Source organism: Sus scrofa, chromosome 1, assembly GCF_054392235.1.
Source record: "Sus scrofa isolate SSC_HxYL_T2T_F1_AM1 chromosome 1, Sscrofa_HxYL_maternal_Yorkshire_Landrace_v2.0, whole genome shotgun sequence".
Classification (NCBI taxonomy): Eukaryota; Metazoa; Chordata; class Mammalia; order Artiodactyla; family Suidae; genus Sus; species Sus scrofa.
This window is the reverse complement of record NC_139383.1, coordinates 219503820-219528699: the sequence shown is the minus strand read 5'-3', so window position 1 is coordinate 219528699 and position 24880 is coordinate 219503820. Positions and strand designations below refer to the sequence as shown.

General features: G+C 40.2%; 1 long non-coding RNA gene across 1 annotated transcript in view; it reads right to left on the bottom strand.

The window, feature by feature from the left end:
• The window catches only part of LOC106509172 (uncharacterized), a 470845-nt gene that overhangs the window by 427625 nt on the left and 18340 nt on the right, over window positions 1–24880 (bottom strand). The window contains exon 2 of the long non-coding RNA XR_014821706.1: window positions 17761–17881. This is a non-coding gene — a long non-coding RNA (uncharacterized LOC106509172). The remainder of the gene's footprint in view (window positions 1–17760; window positions 17882–24880) is intronic.

Genomic DNA, 24880 nt, shown 5'->3' with positions numbered 1-24880 from the left:
ACTAGATACAAAATCGATTGGTAACAAGGACCTGCTATATAGCTCAGGTAAATCTATTCAGTATTCTCTGATAACATATATAGGGAAAGAATCTGAAAAAGAATGGATATATATGTATACGTATGGCTGATTCATTTTGCTATACACCTGAAACTAACAATATTGTAAGTTACCATATTCTAATAAAATTTATTTTTAAAATAGAATGAAATAATGGTATTTGCAACAACATGAGTGGACCTAGAGATTATCACATTAAGTGCAGTCAGTCAGAAAGTGAAAAACAAATATCATATGGTATAACTTATATGTGGAATCTTAAAAAGGGATACAAATTAACTTATTTACAAAATAGAAATAGACTCATAGACATAGAAAACAAACTGATGGTTGCCCAAGGGGATAGCAGGGAAAGGGGAGGATGGAGAGATATAGCAGGAAAGTGGAATTAACGTACACACACTACTATATATAAAATATATAGTAGGAAGGACCTACTATATAACACAGGGAACCACACTCAGTATCTCATAATAATCTACAATTAAAAAGAATCTGAAAAAGAACATATATATCTATATGGATAACAGAATCACTTTGCTATACACTTGAAACTAATACAACATTGTAAATTAGAATTAAATTTATCAATTAAAAATAGGTATTAAAAAGAGTTGAATTTATACCCCAAATATCACTTTAAAATATAAAATAATAATATACATGAAAATAAAGACACAAAAACTTGGAAAAATATTTAAATATATATCATTGTTCTCAAAATAGGGAAGTCCTTTCAAAATCAAATCTCTAAGCCAGGAAAGAATAATGTCTGACTACATAAAATTAAAATATTTCTTTATTTTATTTTTATTTTTAAAATTAAAATATTTCTTGTTGGAAAAAATACACCATCAAAAAAAGACAAAAATAAAATGATAAATCAGGGGAAACATTTCCAAATCCTATCACAAAAAAGGATTTATAATTTTCTTAAAATATAAAAACTACAGCAAAACTATAGCAAAAGCTTAACAAATAATAAAAAGATCAACTCAATAGAAAAACAAAAGGCATAAGAAGACCCCTCACGGAAATTCAAATAGTTCTTAAAAATATATGAAAAATATACAAAACTATTCACAATTTTAAAATGCAAATTAAAGCCAGGAAAAAAAATTTTTCATGTTTTAGATTGGCGAAAATTAAAATGTTTGATAACATACTGTGATGAAAGAGGTGTGAGGAATCAGGTGCTATTATATGTTGCAGATGAAAATGTAATTGAGTGCAAACTTTATAGAAAGAGCATTTGCAATATTTATCAAAACTTATAATCCATATGCTTTTGAACACAGGAGTTACACTGACAAATATAGAATCTTATAATTAGTAATTACATGCACAGGAAATAGCCATTGCTATAATAAATAATAGCCATTATTATACAGCTTATAATAGAAAAGGAATGGAAATAGCTTAAAGATTAATCAGTGAAGCCTGGTTAAATATGGTAGAGAACATAGAGAACATTGATACAATGAATACATTCATTCACTTATTTATTTATGCACTGAGAATCAAGATTTATCAAAGTAGGATTAATTTTTCATACTTTTACAGTATTATTTTTGACAAATTTAATTAATTTTTTAAATTGAAGTTACATTAATTTATGACATTCTGTCTTTCATGTGTACACCATTACATTTCTATTTCTATATACTTACCACAAGAAATTTATTTACCAGTTGGCATCATAGAGTTGATCATCTCTACTGATTTTGCCCTTCCCCTCTGGTAACCACTACTCTGTTCTCTATGTCTACATGTTTTCATTGTTTTTGGCTTGGTCATTTATAACTTTTGTTTGTCTATTAGTTTTTAATGTTCCACATATAAGTGAAATTATATGGTATGTGTCTCTCTCCATCTGACTTCTTTCACTTAGCTTAGTACCCTCAAGATTCACCTCTACTGTCACAAATGGCAAGATTTCATCTTTTTTATGGCTGGGTACTATTCTTAGAATGCAATTATTTAAACAAATAAGGCAGAATGGGAGAAAATATTTGCAAATGAAGCTACCAACAAGGGATTAATTTCCAAAATATACAAACACTTCCTGCAGTTCAATACTAAAAAAAATCCAAAAATGGGCAGATGATCTAATTAGACATTTCCCCAAAGAAGACATAGAGATGGCCGACAGGCACATGAAAAGAGGTGCAATGTCACCAATTATTAGAGAAATGCAAATCAAAACTATAATGAGGTATCACTTCACAACATTCAAAATGGCCTTCATAACAAACAGTATACAAATAATCAATGTTGAAGAGAATGTACAGAAAATGAACCCTCCCACACTGTTGGGGAATGTAAGTTGGTGCGGCCACTATGGAGAACAGTATGGAGTTTCTTAAAAAATTAAAATAGAGCCAGCATACAATCCAGTAATTCCACTTGTAGGCATACATCCATAAAACACTCATATTTGAAAAGCACATGCACTCCAATGTTCATAGTAACATGATTTTCAATAGTCAAGACATGGAAGCAACCTAAATACACATTGACAGAAGAATGAATAAAGAAGGTTTGGTACATACATACAATGGAATAGTATTCAACCATAAAAATGGATGAAATAGTGTAATTTGAAGCAACATGGAGGGACCTAGAAATTACCATACTAAGCCAGACAGTGAAAGACAAACATCATATCATATTAGTTATATGTGGAATCTAAAAAAAAAAAGGATACTTATTTGCAGACTAGATACAGATTCACAGGCACTGAAAAACTTATAGTTACCAAAGGGAACAGGTGGGGGTGTGGAATGGACTAGGGGTTCGATCCCCAGCCTTGTTCAGTGGATTAAGGATCTGGTATTGCATGAGCTGTGGTGTAGGTCGCAGATGCAGCTTGGATCTGGAGTTGCTGTGGCTATGGTGTGGGCCAGTGGCTACAGCTCTGGTTCAACCCCTAGCCTGGGAACTTCCATATGTCATGGGCGCAGCCCTAAAAAAAAAAATCAAAATAAAACAGTGTATGTAGCGGATAATCACTGCTATGACACCAGAAAATATGCAGTATACACCAATATGTACACAGAATATCTCCTGAAGGAAAAACAAAAAACTAGTAACAAGGAATTGTCTGTGGAGTTTAAACAAATAGCTTTGGAATATTGGTGGGAAAGATTTTATTTACCATGTGACTTTTGGAACTTTCCGAATTTTACACCAAAATCATGTATTCCTACTAAAAAAATAAAAAAGAGATGAAAGAGAAAGGGAAGGAAAAGTGAAATAAAAAAATAAAGGAGAAACACTGTAAATACAAAGAAGAAATTCTTTACAGGCATAGAGCAACACACCCCACACTATCTGCAACCAGGCATCTCACTAAGTTCTCTGTTCTACCCCAAAATATCTCAGCTCTCTTTCAAAAGCCCAGCCTGCTTTGAATTTTTTCATTGTCTCTGCTTGTTATGAGTTAATTTGTGCCTCCCTACACCCCACCCCCCCCAAAAAAAGAAAGGTATTTCAGAACTCTAACCTTCAGTACCTTGGGATTTGACCTTATTTGGAAATAGGGACTTTACAGAGGCAATAGAATAAAATGAGGTCATAAAGAAAGCCTTAATCCCCTATGACCAGTGCTCATATAAAAGGAGAAATTTGGACACAGAGATACAAAAGGAAGAGGCACAAGGAGAAAACAGACAAAGGGAGAAACCAAGGAGAGGGACCTAAAATAGATCCTTCCCTTTTGCATATAGAGGGAGCACCATCTTAAGACCACTTTGACCTTGTTCTTCTGGACTTCGGATGCAGGAGACAATAAAATTCTGCCCTTCTCCGGAATAGAGAACCCAGAAATAAACCCCAACACCTACAATCAATTAATCTTCAACAAAGGAGGCAAGAATATAAAATGGGAAAAAGACAGTCTTTTCAGCAAGTATTGCTGGGAAAACTGGACAGCTTCATGCAAATCAATGAAACTAGAACATACCCTCACACCATGCATGAAAATAAACTCAAAATGGCTTAAAGACTTAAATGTAAGACAATATACCATCAAGCTCCTAGAAGAGAACACAGGCAAAACATTGTCTGATACCAACCTCACAAATGTTTTCTTAGGTCAGTCTCCCAAAGCAAGAGAAATAAAAGCAAAAATAAACCAGTGGGACCTAATCAAACTGACAAGTTTTGCACAGCAAAGGAAACCATAAAAAACAAAACAAATAAACAAAACTTAAAGAATGGGAGAAAATAGTTTCAAATGATGCAACTGACAAGGGCTTAACCTTTAAAATATACAAACAACTTACACGATTGAACAGCAGAAAAGCCAACCAACAACCCAATAGAAAAATGGTCAAAAAACCTGAAGAGACATTTCTCCAAAGAATATACACAGATGACCAACAAGCACATGAAAAAAAATGCTCAACATCACTGATTATTGGAGAAATGCAAATCAAAACTATATGAGGTACCACCTCACAGCAGTCTGAATGACAATCATTAGGAAGTCCACAAATAACAAATGCTGGAGAGGGTGTTGGTGGGAATGTAAATTGGTACAACCACTATGGAAAACAGTATGGAGGAACCTTATAAAACTATACATATAACTACCATATGACCCAGCAATCCCATTCTTGGGATACATCCAAACAAAACTTTCCTTGAAAAAGACACATGCACCTGCATGTTCACTGCAGCACTATTCACAATAGCCAAGACAAGGAAACAATCTAAATGTCCATTGACAGATGATTGGATTCAGAATAAATGGTATATATACACAATGGAATACTACTCAACCATAAAAAAGAACAAAATAATGCCATTTGCAGCAATCTGGATGGAACCAGAGACTCTCATACTAAATGAAGTAAGTCAGAAAAAGACAAATACCATATGATATCACTTATATCTGGAATCTAAAATATGGCACGAATGAACTTTTCCACAGACAAGAAAATCATGAAGAACAGACTTGTGGTTGCCAAGGGGGAGGAAGGAAGGGAATGGGATGGACTGGGAATTTGGGGTTAATAGATGCAAACTATTGCCTTTGGAATGGATAAGCAATGAGATCCTTCTGTATAGCACTGGGAACTATATCTAGTCACTTGTGATGGAGCATGACAATGTGAGAAAAAAGAATGTATACATGTATGTATAGCTGGGTCACCTTGCTGTACAGTAGAAAATTGACAGAACCCTGTAAACCAGCTATAATGGAAAAAATAAAAATTATAAAAAATAAATAAAATTCTGCTCTTCTAAACTTCCCAGTTTGTTAGAAACCCTAGGAAACTAACACAGTGCTCCATACCACACTTACCCTCTCCCCAACTTTCCAGCACCATTCCTTTCCCTTTTCCTTCTTCTAAAACCCAGTAGCTCCATGCCCATAATATCTAAATCAACCTAGCCTCTCTTGGCTGCATGTAATTCCATGGCTTTTCATGATCAGCACAATGGAAGCACAAGCCCAATAATATCCCTACCAAAAATAAAAAAGGATTTTTCCTCCTGAGAAAGTGGTGACAGTGCAGTAGCCTGAGACTATGTCTATCAATTTAGTTCTGTCTTTGTTACATATATCCAATCATCCTATAACTGCTGCAGGCTATGCAATTATACACTATGTCATCATTCATTTAATCATTGTCTATATTGTTGGTTACCTTTGTTGTTTCCCACTTTCTGCTACTATGTAAATGCCCTGAGAAGTGGACTTTATGAGTTATAGGGCAAGGGTGCCTTATGCTCTTTAATGCATATTATCAAATAGCCCTGCAGAAACAACCAATTTTGAATTTGTTTTATTTGGTTATTTTGGTAACCAATAGCAAATCTGAAATTGACATTGCAGTAATGCTCTTTTGTTTATGGTATGGATAGGTTTGAAAATTTTTTCTGTAAAGATCCAGGTAACAAATATTTTATATTTTTTGGGTCCTACAGACTTTGTGGCAATTCTACCACTGTAGTAAGGAAAGCATGATATGTAAATGAGTAGACATGGCTAGATTCCAATAAAACCTTATTTATAGATACTGAAATTGAATTTCAAATCATCATCACATGTTACAAAATATTGGTCTTTTTTTTTTCATTTGAAAAAAAATCAAAAACACAGTTCACAGGCCACATAAAAATAGACAACAGGCTGGAAGTGACCCACAGGCTGTGGTTTGCCAGTTTGTAGTATTGAATTTAGTACTTGATCACCCATTCCGCAGTACTTTGTCAAATTCTTCCTTGAGGAGAAACTTGTACTTTCCTGCAGGTTCTTGTTGGTTCTTTAAGAGTCACATGATGTGAGGATGATCTTGGACACCACTGACTGTCAGAGCCAATGGGTAAATTAATATTACTGTGCATTAATTGCTGTTGCTATTGATTCAACTTGCAGTTAAGTGTATTACCTAAAGGATTTAGAGAGCATCCATTCCTGTGTCTTCTTTCAAAGCTATTCCTAGATTAAGCCAGACCATTAGAGCTGTGTTTGGGACCATTATGCATTGATTACCTCTCGCTGGCATTTCGGATACACACATCCACAAACCCCTAACTCCACAGAATTCCACTAGAATTGTTCAGTTTTGCAAGAGCCCATAAGACTATATTGAGAAATCAAGAAACTCCCAGTTATCTATCACTGTTTCCTTGATGAATATTGCTGAAGATGTTGTTGATCATGTCACCATATATTCTTTGTATGAGGAAGACCCTTATCTCTGTTAAGAAACATAATTAGGCTTCTTTTTATTTTTGGCATGCTTTTTGTGTCCTCAAATTGTCAAGCTTCTTCCTTACCTCCTTAGGCTTTAGCTTCTCTTTTACTTTATACATATTTAATTTATAATGCTGTATTTTATATGACTTTATAAGCTGTCTCGTCTCTTCCTTCTCTTTTTCTTCATCTCTGACTAGAAGGATTTTAACTTTAAACATTAAAAATGGTAGGGGAAGGGAGGAGGTGTTGGCAGGCAAGGTTTTAAAGGTCCAGATTTCATAGGTGGCTAAAGTGCGGATGGTCTTAAGAGCCTGTGGGTAGCCTTTCTGCTTTCTCCTGTAATTAGCTCTGAGGCCCTTTTCTCTTGTACTATAGCAGAGCCATTCAAAAGGAAACCTCAAATGTATTTTTCCCTTTAGCCTTCCACCCCATGGTTCCATACAGAAACCATGATCCCCGGGAAGCCTGGACGTGGCTCCCTCCAATGGTCGCCAGATCCTCAGCCTCAAGTTCTCTGTGCCTCAAGGTCAGATCTGGGGAAGGAGCTCAGGCCAGGGAGCCTGCCCTGGGGGTTTATCTGCTGGGCTGTCAGGAGTGACAGCAAAGAGCCAGGCTGCTTGATGAATCCAACGAGCAGAAAAATCTGTCAAAACACGCAGAACGTTCATTGCAGGGATCGTGGAAACATTGCCTATTTGTTTGGAGTGCGTTTAATTATTTTTAAACATATGCAGTCTGTAGCTCAGTGAACATGTCAGGGATAATAGAGGGAGAAAAGCAAATGAGGGGAGAGGCGGCGCTGATCCTGGAGCGACTTGTCTCTGCAGCTGGCGGGTGGGGAGAAGCAGTGGGCTCCCTCCAACGTGTGGCTCCCTGTCTGTCACCTAATGAAACGCAGTAGGGGGATTAATGTCATTAGCTCCGGGCCAGCATGCTGGGTAGTAAACAGATACACATCCTCGCTCATTTGGGGGAGTGTTTCCCAGCTCCTGCCCACTGGCCTACAAAGGTCACTCCCAGCCTTAGATTAGTTAAATGGGGGAAATGCGGCTGGATGAGAAGATCTTGTGGTCTGTTTAGTGAGAGCAGCCCCTGGGGGTGTAGGCACCTGGCTCTGCTCCTCCCGACCCTCACGCGCCTTAATTGGGGCTTAGATTTCTTCTTTGGGGGAGATCTGAGGTAACTGGAGAAGATAAAAGCCCTATGAGTAAATGCTTTACAGAAGAAAAGAATTTTATTGTATTTTGATAACCAGATTGACTGAGGAGCGTGGAAAACATGGGGGTTGCTGTTCGGATATCATGACCATCTTTTTCCCTCTTGAACTGAGGGCTTTTTCCACATATTACAGCAGGAAAACCTGAGGATGGAGCACTCCGTGTGTTTCTCTCACCTACAGGAATGTGCACAGCAAAGAGTTACAAATGAATAAAATGTTGCTATTTTGTATTTGTATGAAACAGAAATCCTGACTTAGAAGAAGGAGTAGAAAATATTGCGAGCAGAGAAAAACCAGGAGACCAATGTCAAGAGGAAGAATAAATCCTAACTTAGGATGGCTATGAGCAAGATTCAGGCACAAACAGAAACCATCAACCTAATGGACGAATAACCAGCACCAACCAGATATAATCAGGGAGAATCTGGGAAGGAAAAGGAAAAAAAAAAAAAAAAAAAGGAAAGAAATAACAACCAAAGGAAAGAAGAACATTGGAGAGAAATATGGCAAGGACAATTCAGAGTTGAGTCAGTATTACACACAAACATATTTGAGAAAGGTGAACATAAATGATGCCTTGTAAGAACTGACCTTAATTCTTATCAAAGCAGAATACACAGTTTTATACTAAAAGCTTTGAACTGTGCTCTGATGTTTGTGGCAGTACAGTCTTTGTAGCAAGTGTTTATATCACTTGCTACAAAGACTGTACTGCCAAGACACAATGCAAATAAAAGAGAAGGAAATTCAAGATCATGTGTATTTGTTATATCACAAACTAAATTCTGGGTGCCCCCTTTCATTCCACCACTACATCGTGAGGGTCACTGGGACTCACATTTCTTGAAGGACATCATGACAGAGGTCATTTTCCCACTTAGCAGCAGACCAACAAGGGAGGAAAAAAAAGCAATAGGCAGGGAGTATGACATCCCCTCCAAAAAAATACATGTCTATGTATAAACGCATACACACACACATGTATACATACACATACACACATACGCACACACACACACACACACACACACACACACACTGGAGAGAAATAAGGTCAAATTAAGTTTTACATTTTTAAGATTAATGTAAATCTCCAGGCCTCACCAGCTACCAGGGAGGAATGGGATCCAGGAATGCCATGCCAGTCTTCCGACTGTTGCTCTCATTGGTCCATGCAGGGCCTCAGACCCCTCCTAGGTCTCATCCCACAAATGCTTGGCACCAAAATGTCCCTGGTTGCTCTGGAGAGCCAGACACCTGAGAATGATCAGCCACCCCCTGCAGGCCCCACAGTGCCCCAGGGTCCTGGGGATCTCAATGCAGTGAGATGGCTGCCCTGGCCAATCAGCTGCTTTCTGAGCCCCCTGCACCCCTCAGCAGCCCAGAGAAGACTCTGTCCTGCACACAAACAGAAAGGCTCCCCATTGTCCTTGAGGGGCAGTTTTAGGCCCAGGGTCAAATCCAGCAGTTCTCATGTGTGATAAGACAAAGTCTTTCGGCTGCAGAAAGCTGGAGCTGTAGTTTTATCTGTGGTATCTGGTGATGACATAAACTATAAGAACAAAGCTAGAGAGATTCATATGTGTCATTAGAAGTTTAAGATGTTTTAAGTGCTTCATAAACATGTTCAATATGGGACATATTAGATATACGATTTGGATAACAAAAACCACTCATAGCAGCCTTGCCTAGTTATAAATGTCCAGTGAGGGCACTTTGCCTTCCCCTTCAGAGAAACTTGTTGACCCATTACTGCCCTTGACCTTCAATACGAGGAAACAAGGGGTCTGTGGGACCCTGGCTGTGATCTGTGATTCAGAGTAGGAGTGGGATCCCGTTTTCTTTTTCTTGGACTTTTTAAAAAAATGCTTTTCAGAGCTGCACCTGCACCATATGGAAGTTCCTGGGCTAGGGGTCAAATTATAGCTGCAGCTGCCAGCCTACGCCATAACCACAGCAAAATGGGATCTGAGCTGTGTCTGCACCTACACCACAGCTCATGGCAATGCCGGATTCTTACCCACTGAGCAAGGCCAGGGATGGAACCTGCATCCTCATAGTTACAGTTAGGTTCATTACTGCTGAGTAGCAATGGGAACTCCCTGGACCTTTAGTTTTAATGTGCCCCCAACAATCTCTTGGGAAACTTGTTTAAAGAAAAAAAAAAAAAAAAGCTTCTTCTTGGATTTTATTTCCAGAGACTCTGATCTTATAAGTCTGTGTGTAGAGGTCTAAGAAACTACATTTTGGTAAGTATTTCCCCCCGACACACACACTTAATGACTACACAATGTATAGATTCTAGTTTTGACACACTGGTTAGATATAACAATGATGGCTGTGAAGATAATTGCATTTGGGGGAGCAGTTCATTAGGAATATGTGAAACACTGCACTTAGGAGGCATCAGAAGGTCAGGCCATACCAGCCAAATGCATATGGCATTACTAAGGAAAAATAATTCTTTCTTTGACACTATTGTTTAGTATACATTGCAGATGGATTATTTACTCTGTCTCTTCTAGAAGTCTGTCTATAACTGGGACCAAGTGACTGCAAAATATCTCAAAGCCTTGGAAGTTATTCCACATAACTCTTCATATTGGGGGCCCAGGATAAGAGCAAACTGAGTGGGGCCCATGTGGCCATACGTGTGTGATGACTTTCATGTGTGCAACTTGTCAACGTGGGGCCTTGCACTGCAAAGGCCTTGCTTTCTTTTAGAAAGCAACTCAGTGAGTGGTGCCTTGTAAGTAGCTTTATGCAAAACATACAAGAGATAACATGTCCAAAAACACATAGCATGGGAGTCATGCTGTCTGGCATTTAATGCTTTGGATCCATCCCAAAGGCCAACAACAGGGGCAAAAAAATTGTGTCATTTCAACAACTGATAAGGTGGCAGAATCCTCTTTAGGAAACGTCAACTTCACTTTCTCTACCTGGCTGGCCAATTGTTCCAATCCCAGTAAATCCCAGATTCGGCAGAGGCACTTAGTGGAAAGGGGAAGATGAGCAACCCCAAGCTGTGCTGATGAGAACGCCGGAAAGGAGTCTTTGAATGTGTGCACAATGGCACAAATCCCTTCTGCCCGTTCATCCCACCAGGCAGGCAACACCAGGAAAATCACTTTCCAATTAGTCAGCAGGTTTCAGCATCATTACCTTTGAGATCAGATTTGCTACCATTCAAAAAGGCATCAGAGGCAGTGCAGGAAGAGCTAAGCATCCTTTCTGGCATCTGAGGTCTGGGAAAAGGTGAAATTAGATTAGCTGCAGGAAAATGGGAGGGTTTGCATTACCAGAGGGGCTCTACCTGGCTCCAGGCTTAACAGTGAACAACACTTTCAGCATATGGCATTACAATGGATTAGTGATCAAGTGCGATTAATCCTAATAGATCGTCTTTTCAACCTCAGTGGCTTGTTAGGTGAGAAAAAAATTGTCTGTCCCCCAAGTGTCAGGTGAAAGTCTCATTTGAGGTAAGACTACCATGTGGAGATGGGCCTCCATCTGGTGGCTTCCTTTTGTGAAACTCCACCAGAAGGTGTTTTAACGAGGCTTTTATAGCAGGCACCACCTGCCACTAATCTTCCCCTCTAAAAAGGTGTAATTGAGGGTTGGTTTTACAGTATGGCTCACATCCTAACCTTGGGAATTCATCAAGAAATGCAAATCCGGGTGGGATGGTGTAATCATGAAATGCCATTTTGGCTTTTGGTTTAGACTGAAGTGGTTATAGAAATTTGTGGTTGGCTAATTACAACCAGCTCTATAGTAGCTTCCCCTTTCAGTTAGATTAATACGTGTGTCATCTCAGAATTAAATAACCAAGTTGATGGTGACCATATGTCTTCATTCAATTCTTTGCACATGTAAAGAGTTGCAAGGCTGCTAGTGGTTCACACAATTTAAAGGTTTCATTTACACTATTAAGGTTTAACTGGTGCAGATTTACTGCACATCCGTCCTCTTAGTAGATGTTTCAGTTTTAAGAGGCGTTATTTCAGTGAGACATGAACAAATTACAATATTGCCAGGATGTTTTCTGTCTCTGGGACTTTGGGAATAGAGTTATATTCATTTATTTCCTAATTTAAGACACAATTTTTTGTCATGCTCTTATCCCGGTGGATTGGTTATTGATTACACTGACATTTCTACCAGGACTTCATCTGAAATAAAAAAAAAAAAAAAAAAAAAGCTGCAGAAGGTGGAGTACAATAGAGTAACTTTGATTTTTTAAAATTCAACAGCCATGAATTGAGCCCTTACTGAGTACTAGGTATGTTACTACATTAGGAAATAATGATAATCATAACAACAGTAAAGCAACAACATTACACAGATTCTGCCTCCCAATAGTTTGGGGTTATTTTCCTTTTTGACCATTTTCTACTCAGAATATATCTCAAAGTCCTTTCCCTTCACTAGCGTCAGCTCACAATATTTACCTACATATAAATAAAATCAACGAAAGAGTATACATACTTAGATAAATTCCAGTATTTGGGTTTTATCCATACTCCATTTTATAAGTCAAAGAAATGTATAACCCTTAATTATTTGCCTTTCAATTACTAGTTTAATTATGGAATATCAAGAAAGGTAGACGACCCAAAATAAGCCATAATCTCAAACCGGCTTGAAGTTTGAGTTTGGAATGTCATTTGTAAATATAAAAACTGATTTTATTTTACTTTACTTTTTTAGGACCACACCTGTGGCATATGAAGTTCCCAGGCTAGAGACTGAATTGGAGCTACAGCTGCTGGCCTACACCACAGCCACAGCAACACCAGATTTGAGCTGTGTCTACAACCTGCACCACAGCTCACGGCAATGCCGGATGCTTAACCCACTGAACGAGGCCAGGGATCAAACCCACATCCTCGCAGACACTATGTTGGGTTCTTAATCCACTAAGCCACAACGGGAACTCCAAATTGTGTCAGTTTTTGTTGGTGTTGTTATTTGTTTTGTTCTGTTCTGTTTTTTTAAAAAACCTGGTTTTAAAGCAGGAGCCATCTACTGGAGCCCCAGAAATTGAATCAGATCAGCAGTTTTATATCTGGGGTTTTATTGTTGTGTTTTGGTTTTAAAAACATATCCTAAGCCACATGGACATGATATGCTCTCTCCTATTTGCCGAAGACCCCTTGACTCCCTCAGCTCAAACCCAAATACACTCAACCTAAGTTCTAAAATCAGGAGGCTGATTTTCACACGTGTTTGTGAACAGGGGTCCCATTACTTTAGAACCAACCCCCTGAATGTGTCTCTGTGCATGTGTGAAGCCCCTGGGGTGGAGAAGGCAGGCCCCACCCAAGGGACAGGACCTCGAGAACAAAGTGTACCCCTCAGTAGCGAAATATTTGACAGTCATTTTGCCCCCACACCGCTGATGGCCTTAGTGCACATTCAAGAACAAGAAACTCAAGAAACAAGTGATAGAGAAAAGACAAAAAAACATTGTTTATCCTCTTTTTCACTTAGGGAACACATTTTATGATCAGGGTTTTAAAACCAGTGATTCAACTTTCATGATACTTTTCTCTAGGAAATTCAATTGTCAGAGACATGAATCATTAGAACTAATTTTGCCTGAGGGAAAAAGAGCATGAATTTTTTTCTCTCATTCACTGGTGGGAGAGTGAAGTCAATTATCTTTTCCTTCAGCTTTAGACAAAATAAAGAAATTGGTTCATCCTTTCTCTAAGATAATCCATCAGTGTTGGTTTAACCCAGAGGAAATAGTCTTTGGCTAAAAGCTCCATGGCCAGGTGACACATATTATGACTCCTGTTAAAGGTTATGTCTGTGCACTATATGAAAATGTAGCTAACTTAAGGGTTTTGTCTGTGGATTATATGAAAATGTACCCAACTTCTCCCTGTCTCAGCTTCTGTGCCTGTTTTATTCATTCCATGAAACCCATAGTCAGGTCTAGGCCAAGGGATTATCATGATACAAGAAACGTTGTTGTTGGTATTTGCTCCCTCAGTGCTGCCTTTAAGTTTCCTTTATTGCCTGATATGGTCCCCGCCCACCCCCCTCACTGTGTGACATTCATGTCAGGCCTGCCTTCTCCAGCCAACCACACATGCCTAACACCTCTCCATCTCTCTCTAATACAAACTCTTCTAGCCATAGCATTTTCTAGTTGAAAGCTACCTACTTTCATTAAGTAGCTTGTTGTGAAATGGCTCTTTATGCTCTGTGATTTGATGCTTTTAAGCATCATGTCTAACCAATAATGGTTCTTCTGATAAAAAATTAATAGAAGCACTGGAGGCCGAAAGGGAAATAATAGAGGACAAGGAGAGGCCTTGTGCTACCCCCAAATCATATGGTGATTTTTCACTAATTAAGGCACAGAGTAAAACATTTAATTCCTTATAGATACACATAGTCATGTTTACATGAATTATGAGAAAAGAACTTTTTTTTTAGGGCCACACACACAGCATATGGAAGTTCCCAGGATAGGGGTCAAATTGGAGCTATAGCTGCTGGACTACATCTCAGCCACAGCAAAGCAGGATCCCAGCCATGTCCTCACGGCAACACCAGATCCTTAACCCATTGAGCAAGGTCAGGGATCACATTCATTAACTGCTGAGCCACAAGGGGAACTCAGAAAAGAACTTCATTTTGACAGGTGTGTGTCAAAGATCTTTGTGAGCATGAGACAATAACCCAGGTGTGTTTTCCACTACCTTTAGGATTTTACCCTTGGGATTCGGAGGTACTCAGAGTGAAGGTGTATTGGTTAAACCTTCATGTGATGCCATGCTTCAGGATATAAATGAATACTCATTTCTTTGGCTCAGCCAGGAGTGAAAACATTTCTTTAAACTCTTGTTTTCCTCATATCACATCCTTCCACATTGTTACATAGGGTTGCATTCTGTATAGAATTTTTATGCTTGGATATCTTCCATTCACTGACATTAATCCTCCCTCAGTAATTATGCCTTTGTGTCATTCTTCAGCATTCAGCCTTCCTTCTCTCCTATGCTCTCCCCAAGAGCCTTGCAATGTGCCATCCTTCCCCTGGAGAACCCACCTGTAAACCAACTTCTCCCTCTCAGACTTCCGACATGAATATCTGAAATGAGGTTGGCTCACCTTGACATTTCATTGTTGTCTGGCATATTCCCCTCTACCTTCCTCAGGATATCACATATGTTGGTAACTGAGGCCAGGAAAGTTTTAAGAGAAGAAATGAGGGGAAGATGGGGAAGAGGAAGAAAGAATCGGAAAGAGAATTAAAAAAATCCCTTCTTTCTGTTTTAGGTAAATTGTTCAGACCATCATCCATCACTCTCAAATCGAACAAAAAGTAGGCAGCTAAAAATTAGCTGAATTCCCATACACGCATGAGAAACATTCACCCAAGACTCTGGGTAAGTCTAGCAGGGGTTCCTGAAAACAAGCTGGTGGTACCTAGCAGAGGTCTACAAAAGTGCTTCTTCAACTTGTCTGAACAGAAGATTCCTGAACCAGCACTAGGGGCTTTGATTCAGAAGACCTGTGTTGAATTCCAGGAATTTCAGTTTTTAACATCTACTCACAGTGGATCCTGACACTGTTCTAGAGAAAGCACATTTCAAAGTTGTGGGCTATTTCATCAAAATCTCCGTGACTCTCCTTGGCCTTTGGAGAATCCAGAGTGAGGAGTTTCAGAGATGAATGTGTCTACAGGAAGCCAGAACTGTGTGGAGAGACCAGTAAATTTTGATGCAGATTTTTTTTTTTTTTTTAATTTAAAGAAGAGCTATATTGGGCTGGTTTTGCTCCATAAATAAAGCACACTTAAACATTAAACTCAAAAGGGAAAGATTCCAACCTCTGCAGCCATTACTGTCCACTCACCAAAAGAACTAAAATGATTATAGGCAGCCTAGGCCAGATATGTAATGTGGGTGTTAAGATGCTGTTTACAAAACCAATGTGGGAAGGCATGGAATTTCTAGGCGGAGAGCCATTTGTGTATACTGTTCCTCAAGTTGCAGTCTAGAGAAACCCAAAGTTTGTTTGCTGCAGGTGCAAATCTCACATTGTGGCAAAACTTGTACATTCTGTGGCTGGTGGTGCCCGGGCTGCTGTCTTTCCCTGAACCACCCTGTTTTCCCCTCTGGCCATTTCTTTAAAGAACATCTGATACAGACAAACTGTAACCATTGAAAGCATCAACACTTAAAGTTTCCAGGCTATCTGACAACACCACAAAGTCTGAAACTATCAGGAGTTAATTGTCCTTAAATATTCAAGATGTAAGAAACTTGTGTCAAAAACCAGTTTTTGTTTCTAGAACACCCTCTTTGTGTTCTTTTAGGGTAGAAGTGATTTGTATGGTCAATCACAGTCCAATACACAAAAAAATTCAAACTGGCTAAAGTAAAAGTATTTAAACATGAAGGCCAATTGTACATCTCAACCTTTGCCTGGTGGAATTACCCGATTCAGTCATTTGGGGATAGGTCAACCAACACATGAAATTCAAGGTTTTCATCCATGTGAGAAAAGCTTAAGGACATGAATTACTATTACACAATATAAACTACTACTCTTCTCAATCTTTGAATCCACATCTGCATTCATTCCAGAGCTTATCTTTTATTCCTCAAATTTGCAAACTCAATGCAATAGTACATTTCAGAAAACTTCTTTCTCCTTGACTTTCATCCACAGGACTTTCTATTCCAACAGTGTTTGACTTCATCCCTGATTGATCTTGAACTGGCACGGATTAAAAGACTCTCCCCAAATGAGAAATGCCATGAAAATAGGCACCTTTCATCTTCGGAGGGGAAGGAGCCCTGTGCCACATGGTGGGGTGGCAGTTCCTTTGATCAGCATTTCTTTGAGCCCAGAAATTGAGTTAGCCTACCAGGCATAGCAATACAATAAGGCAGTCAGGATCCCAATGGAATCAGTGCTAAGCAATGATTGGGAATTTCCATCAGAGCATCTTAATCCACTGGCATGAGTTGTCACCAGGAGCTCCACTAGGCCCATTAAAATGACTTCAGGTCACCTCCACTGAGCCTGCCCATTCACTCCAAAACAATTATCCTAATCCCCTTAGCAGACCCAATCCCTTAACACTTATGAAGTGCCCTCCTATGCAGGGTGCTGACATTTTCCAACAACACCAGCCTCTTTGAAATGCCAATCAAAAGTCCTTCTTGTTAAAATACATGACCCTCGCTGCAAGTATAAACAGACCTTCATACATCATCACCACCACCATCATTAAAAAGCACTTACAGAACACCCACCTGTGTGTAGGGCTGCACTGCTGGGCCCAGAACCTGCAAGCACACCAAGTGCTGACCTCAGGGAGAAATGGTTACAGTCCTGCCACTTCAAGGTTCTCCTGCTGCTTATTTAGGACTATGCCTAGAGGCAGGGCCTTGCAGCAGAACATTTCTGGTAGCTGTGTAACTGCCCCAAGAGAATTAATTAGTTGCTGGTCAGAGCAGACCTTTGCACAGTAGTGTGGAAGTGACAAAGCTCACCATTAAAGTTTACCAAACTACTACTGCCCAGAATTTAGCTATTGCTCCCTGGGACTCCACAACTTGGTTCAGCAGAGGCTGATTCAGAAGGACTTTTCATAATTTTTGTCCTTCAGCATGCTGTCACACTTTCGACTATTCACTAATAAGGAAAGAAGGGTGAATGGGGTCAGAGATGAACTAACATCATGCTGCCGGCAGGCAAGCCTGTGTCAGAGGGTGCAGATTTATTCATCACTTACCTCTTACCAGCAGGGTACCCTTGGAGAAGTCCTTAGATGTTCTGGCCTTCAGTTTCTTACAGTGTAAAATGGGAACCATACCACGCATCACTGAAGGGTGTTCTGAAGGTTTCATGAAACACTATAGAAAGAAATACAACATGTGGAACTTAGGAGTATGTGGTTAATCTTGCTTAAATCTTAGGACTATTTACTAAGGTGGGGAAGGCTTCTGAGAGGTGGGGCTTTGGGAAGTTCCTTTACAGAAATTAACGGTCACGGTCATGGCATGGGTGGGAAGAACTTGGAGTTCCTAGCAGTGAAAATAACATGAGAAAAAAGCAGACATTTAAAGTTAGCAAGAACAATGAAGGGGAGGAAAAAGAATTAAAGTGCCTGAGGCAGAGGCATTCCAATGGAAAGTAACAAGAGAAGGTGAAAGCATGAGCGAGGGAGAGAGAGCCTGTGTTGGGAGAGATCTGCTCTATTGCACTTTCCTTCATTCATTTTCTTGGCCAGGCTTGAGGTGGAGCATTCACTGAGGTTGACCCTGTGCTTGACACTGTCCTTGGCAAATCAACATGATCCTTCATGCAAAAGGCAGTGTGGTCAGCTTGAAAGAACAACTGCTGTGCAAAGCAAGCATGAGTTCTGGCTCACACCTAGGAGTTTAGGTTTCTTTTTAGCACTATTTTAACACATTTTTAAGCTGTGTCCTTCCTGAGGGCCCAAGGGAGACATGTGTTTCACATAATTTTATATCTGAGCTTCACATAATTTTATATCTGAGCTTCACATAAGAAGCCATCAAGAGGCTGTTCCCAATCTCTAAACAAGTTTGCCTGGACAAAGATTTGCATGACTTCATTCCCTTCTTCCCAGTGCAAGAGTTTACCCACAATACAAGTTTGATGTCTACCCAGTATTTCAACCATGTACACTACAAGTCATTAAAGACAGGAACAAGAAACATGAAAAGCAAAAAGCTGACTATGCCATCTTCTTTCTTAAATCAAAACTGTTTCTCTGAAGCAGTTCCACTCAACAGACTTAACTTCTTTATGTGAGCCTTAGTTTCTTGTGGAACAGACATCCCACCTAAAATGCTAGAAATGTCTACAGATGGAATGAGGGGCAGATGTCTATAACATTGCTCTCTGGTTCTCCCAGGTCCAACTGTGTCTTCCCCAGGTCTCAGCAATGGCAGATAACATACATGTCAAAAGCATAAGTGAGTGTAGTTTGATATTGCGTGGCTCCATTCACAGATGCTAATACATGCAAACCTAGCAAACAGTATTTTACCTAAAGAAGAAAAGCAGAGGAAACCTACATCTGTTGATTCTATACATTCCCTGACCTAAGAGGATGAGTGTTGAGTGTAGCTCACCATCTCTGACTGAAGACCTGCATTTGGAAGCCTGTCCCATCAGAGCTGGTCTACAGGACTTCAGTTTCTCTCTTGGTAAATAGGAACAGAAGGGCCCCCTTTAAAATTTATATCATAGCTCTCCCCATAACCTGGAAATGTCTTATTTATTTACATAGCCCATCCTCTGTTTCTTTACTTCACTCACTAGAACATTAGCTCCAAGAAAATAGAGACCTTACTTGGCATGTTTAAAACCATATCTGAAGACTCAACTTGCTCATAGAAGGAAGTCAGTAAATGTTTGCTGATTGCTTAGTAGTTGAACAATAAATGCAGATAAACAGCTCAGTGCACCTATATCTATATCTTAATATAAACAATAACTTATGTACTCAATAATACACACCTATACATGTATTCATAAAAACATTTCCTATGAGATAAGCCTCATGTTATGTGTATGTATATATATAGAGAGAGATGAGTTTAGAAAGGTTAAGTCACTTGCCCCATGGCCATAGCCCTAGAGTGGCACTTTTGTGAAATGCGGGTACCACCTCCATGCTCAGTCTGTATTTCTTCCATTACAGCACGGCTACCAACCCACTAATTTTCTCTTCTTCTCAAGAGATGGCTGCCCTTCTCCCTTACCATACCCTGTTTTAAAGTCTTAATAGCTTGTAATTCCACCTGTCCTGACCAATGTTTTCCCAGGCCCCTTTCTAGCCCATGATAGCCAATTCCATATACCCAGGCCCCAGGTGACTGTGCCTGGTTTCTAGCTCTGATCTAGTTATCTAGGGGCCTGGATGCTACAATTTCTAGGAACTGTTACTCAGTGTTCTCAGAGTCCCTCATTTAATTATTTTTTTTTTAAAAATCAGAGAAAAGCCCCAGGTTTCCTTACACTGCATGACAAAGAGTCTGAGGCCACACGTGCACCAGCCGCTGACGGACTCCACACCGCAGCTGTGCCGCTGAAGGGTGACTGTACACGGGCAAACGCTTCCAAATCAAGCTGCTGAAATGGGGCCTCACGAGTCTTTGACAGTGTTAATTACTGAAGCCTCCTGGCCTGCCAGCCAGGCTTCTCCACGGAAGGCCCTGCCATGTGGAACTTGCTCCCAGGGGCACTCCCTCTGAGCCCACATTTGGCAGCAAGCAGGCGACATTTTAAAAGATGTTTTTATTTGCTTCAGTGTTTGGTTCACTTCCCATCCCCCCTCCCCAACCCTGACTGCCCTCTGCACTCTGACAATTTGTGGGTCTGAAATATGTTTTTGGAAGTGATGGCAGAGCTCCACCAGATTCCTGAATCTTCTGTTTACTGACACAGTTGCCGGAGGGGAGCCCACAGTGGAAGTGCTAACCTGAGTCTTATATGCAGGGTGCTGGGCACAGGGGTCTACCACACGAGATGACACAGGTAAGGGCATGGAGCAGCTCCTGTACCTCCAAAGGCTCAGGCTCATAGAGTTCTACTGTCCAAGGATGCAGTACTTGGTTCATATTCACTTAACATTTAACATTCCTTTAACAGGTCAGGCAAAAGGGAGCTTCAGCTGGGCCAAGAGTGATTTTGTGAAAGGTTTCCTGAAGGAAAAGATTCCACATCACTTTTATGCCTGATTTAACTTGATCCTTCAGTAAGAGGAATGTAGCCAGCTATGCTATGAAACAATGCAAATCACAATCACAAGGTCTCGAATAATGCCATTCATTAAAGATGACTCTCTTGGCTTCCACTGTGGGTGTCCTCTTGCTCCGCCATAAGTCCTCGGGGAATAAAAAAGAGCCAAGCCACTAAAATAGCTGCAAAAGAAAGCTCTGTGGTCACAGGGCCAATGCCAACACCGAAGGCATGTACCAACCAAAATGCAGATGTGCGATTTGGCAATGGGACATGGCATGTGGGCCTTTCAGAGTCATTGAACCAAACAGGATGACGAGGGTTTTCATCTTCCAGAACTTGTGCCCATAATTCTAATTGCTAGATTAAATTCTCTTTCTCCAGAAGATTAGCTGTAACCAGTTACTATGGACTCATGCAGAGAAGATGCTTTATTCTTTTTCTTCCTTTTGATGCCGTAAAGTTTTCAGATGGAGCAAAGAGACAAGTACATGTCAGGGCACAAAAGGAGTCTAGTGTTTTCTGCTGCTTCGTCTAATGCAACCTCTGGGGGAAATGCCCCAAGAGCAAGTGGGGGGAAAAAAGTCTTTGTTTTTGAGGATGATGATTTAATTTTCCCATTTAAAAAAAAGAAAAAAAAAGTCCAGGAAGCCTACTACTTCTAATAATTTGTATTTGTATCTACCACTTCCTTAAGAAATACAACCCTCCCTGCAGAGTTCAGTATTAGTGGTTGAACTATACCCACCTCAGATTTGTACATTGATGTCCTAAACCCCACGACCTCAGAAGGTAACATTACTTGGAAGTAAGGTTGTTGCAGAATTAATTAGTTAAATTAAGATGAGGTCATATTGGAATAGAATTGAGCCAGGCTGGGCCTGAGAACTTTTGCACTGTAGTGCTTGCACCTGGACAGATGTCTCTTGGAGCAACAAAATACAATGAAACAATATGAGACTAAAAATAATTGTATGCATGTGCACCTGGGGCAAAGATACCAAAAGATGAAAAAACCCAACTGCCACTTCTGAAGAGACAGGAGCAAAAAGCGGGGGACTGTGCATGACCCTTGCACACAATACCATCAAAGGGGAAGGCAAACCACCACACCACCCCTCTGGCCTGACCCTCCTCCTACCCTCACCCTATACAGGGAACCAGCTTACCCCTTTATCCTTCAGCAAGTGAGCAAGGGAAACTGTTATTTGTTTTTGCTCCTTCCTGTTGCAAAAGGAGCCCAGGATAAAGCCTTGCCTGAAATTTTTGTCTGACCTCTTATCAATTTCTATTGATTAGGAAGGCCAAGAATCCTGGTGGGTAACAAACTGGGGAGCCTGAACCAGTAAGACTGGTGTTCTTATAAAATATGGTAATTTGGTAGCAGAGACATTCACATAGAGAACACCATGAAAAGATGAAGACAAGGGATCAAGGTGATGTGCCAGAAGCCAAGGATGGCACAGATTGACAGCAAATCACCAGAAGCTAGGAGAGAGGCCTGAAACAGATTCTCCCTCTCAGCCCTCAGAAGGAACCAAACCTGCCAGCACCTTGATCTTGGACCGCAAGCCTTCATAAGGTGAGACAAAAAATTTTTATTTTCTAAGCCATTCAACTTGTGGTTCTAGGTGATGCCAGCTCTAGTAAACCAACACATTCAGCAACTGCTTTTTTTGCATATGTCATCTCCTCAATATTAAAATGTATGGGCAGAATTCTCTTTGCCAATTTTCCAAGTAAGTTTTGGACAAAGAGATCTACCTTAGAAGTTGACAATGAATGGCAGAAAAGAGGATGCCATTGTACATTTATTCAGATCAATAGAGTTTTTGTAAATTTATCTCTAAGCACCCTATTTATCACATGGCCTTTCATTTATTTCTGAGGTAAGGGGAAATAGAGATGTTGAAACAAAGATTTGCTGGACAGAAATGTCCACGAACACTACTTGCTCTCAAAACCACACCTGCAAGGAGGTGAAGGAAGCAGGACCCAGTAGAGAAGTTGATGAACTGTAGTGGGGTTGCAACAATGGAAATGATGATGTGTATCGTTTGCAGCTTAGGACCAGCTGCAATGTGAGAAGTGTAGTTTGTTCACTAATTGCCTGCAATTTTTTAAGAAACCAACCAGAATCATGAGGGAATCCTTCCCAGTTGGGATTAAATTTCTACACAAGGAATATGCATCTAAGCCATACAAGGAACGGACAGTGATGGCTGATGTGCTTGTCACTAAATTTCCTCTTCAGGATGGAGCAACTCATTCCCTCAGATACCAAGAGGGATGGTTGCTGAAGTCTCAGAGCTGAAGCCCTCCCTCAGCATTGCCCTCAATGAAAGAGAGCTAACTCACCTCAGGACACACAATATCTAGAGAACAGCCCACATCCAGGGAGCTTAAAGGAACCAAGTGGCAGCTGTAACTCAAAGTTTAATGATACTCTTACTGCGTCCTCTGGTGGAAACATTCCCTCTCTGGGGTTCAGGACCTCTATATCCACAATGCTCAAAGTCATAAGGACAGAAAGATAAATTGTCCAATGGATCAATGGCAATAAACAGAGTCAATTCTATCATCACTTTTGTTTCCTATCATCATTTTTGTTCCCAGTAGTATTCTACCTACTGGGGACATCATGCCATTGAATGGTCATTGATTTAGAATATATACTGTATCTTGGGGGATGGAGTGCTCTCCTTGCTTTATCCTCTTCAGGCTGGTACCTTAGTAGCAACTATTCCTCTAGTCCATCAGGCCAGAAGCTTCTAGGGAGTGGAGTATTGAGATTAGTATATCCATGGTCATAGTGGTTCCCCCTCTGCTGTAAAATAGGTCTCTTGGTCCAGTGTGATATCATGCATGATGCTGTGTTGGTGGAACTAAAGCTCTTGGAACAGGAAAACCAGACCCACATTCACAATGTGTTGATTAAGGTCAAGGTAAATTGCTGCTCTTTCTAAGGTGGAAGTCTGATGTAATCAACTTTCCATGAAGTGCCTGGTTGATCTTAGAGCTGCTGCCACACTGGGGGCTAACTTTTGGTCTCTCTCTCACTGGTAGGTTAGATATTCAGCATCATCCATAGCTAAATCAGCTGTGTTGAGCAGATAGCTATAATGCTGAGTCTATATGTGGCTTCCATCTCTGTCATTATATCTACTCTATTCATGAGTCAGCTGTGCAAGCACTGGGGTGCCTGATGATCTGGATCTGATCTGAGAAGTACCATTTATACCTTACAAGAGATTTCTATTGTGTTTGTCACACTTATGATTTGGTGCATCTGAAATAACCCCATCTGATGGGAAGTTCTGGTCCCAAAGTCACTTCATGTCCTATCATCTTGTTACCAGGTTAGTGGCATGCAAGGAGCTATTTTTCCAATGGTCTGTAGTTTTCAGTGAACGTGTTATATCTTTGTTCCAGAAACATATGGGTCTACACTGTGTTTCTCCTACTGTAGCTTGCCATTAACTTCATAAAACATATTTCCAATGCAATATCTCTAGTATTATACCATATAGTCTCTATAATACCACAGCATCTGCTAGCTCTTATGGCCCAAGCAACAGGGTCATCGGCATGACAACCTGGACCTATTACAGAGCTTTGCTGTGAGGTCCCACTCTAAGCTGGCGGCCTTCCATGTGATGTGTTAAATGGGTTGGAGTTGTTTTCCCAAAGTGGAACACACCTGCTTCCTGAATGCAAAGAGGTCTACCAGGCATTATGTTTCCTTCTTAGTAGTCAAAGGTGCAAAAGTTAGCAATTCCTCTTTTACTTTCAGGGGATGCTCCTGAATGCCCCACTGATGTCTAAAATATTACTGATATGGCTGACACCATTATAAAGTCTGTCTCTCACCCCTGGAATCAAAACATCTAACATATTTGCTGCTTTTTGCTCCTCTGGTTCAATTAATATTATGTCTTTGATATAGTGGGCCAATGTGATGCTCTGCAGAATGTCCAGACAGCCCATGTCCCTTTGGATTAATTATGATAGAAGATGGGGGGATTAACACAGCCCTGGGGCAAGACTACATGTCCATATTTTTGTCTGTTCCATGTGAAGGCAAACTGCTTCCCATCCTCCTTCCTGAGACGGTGGAAAATGAGTGCAATCATCAGCTC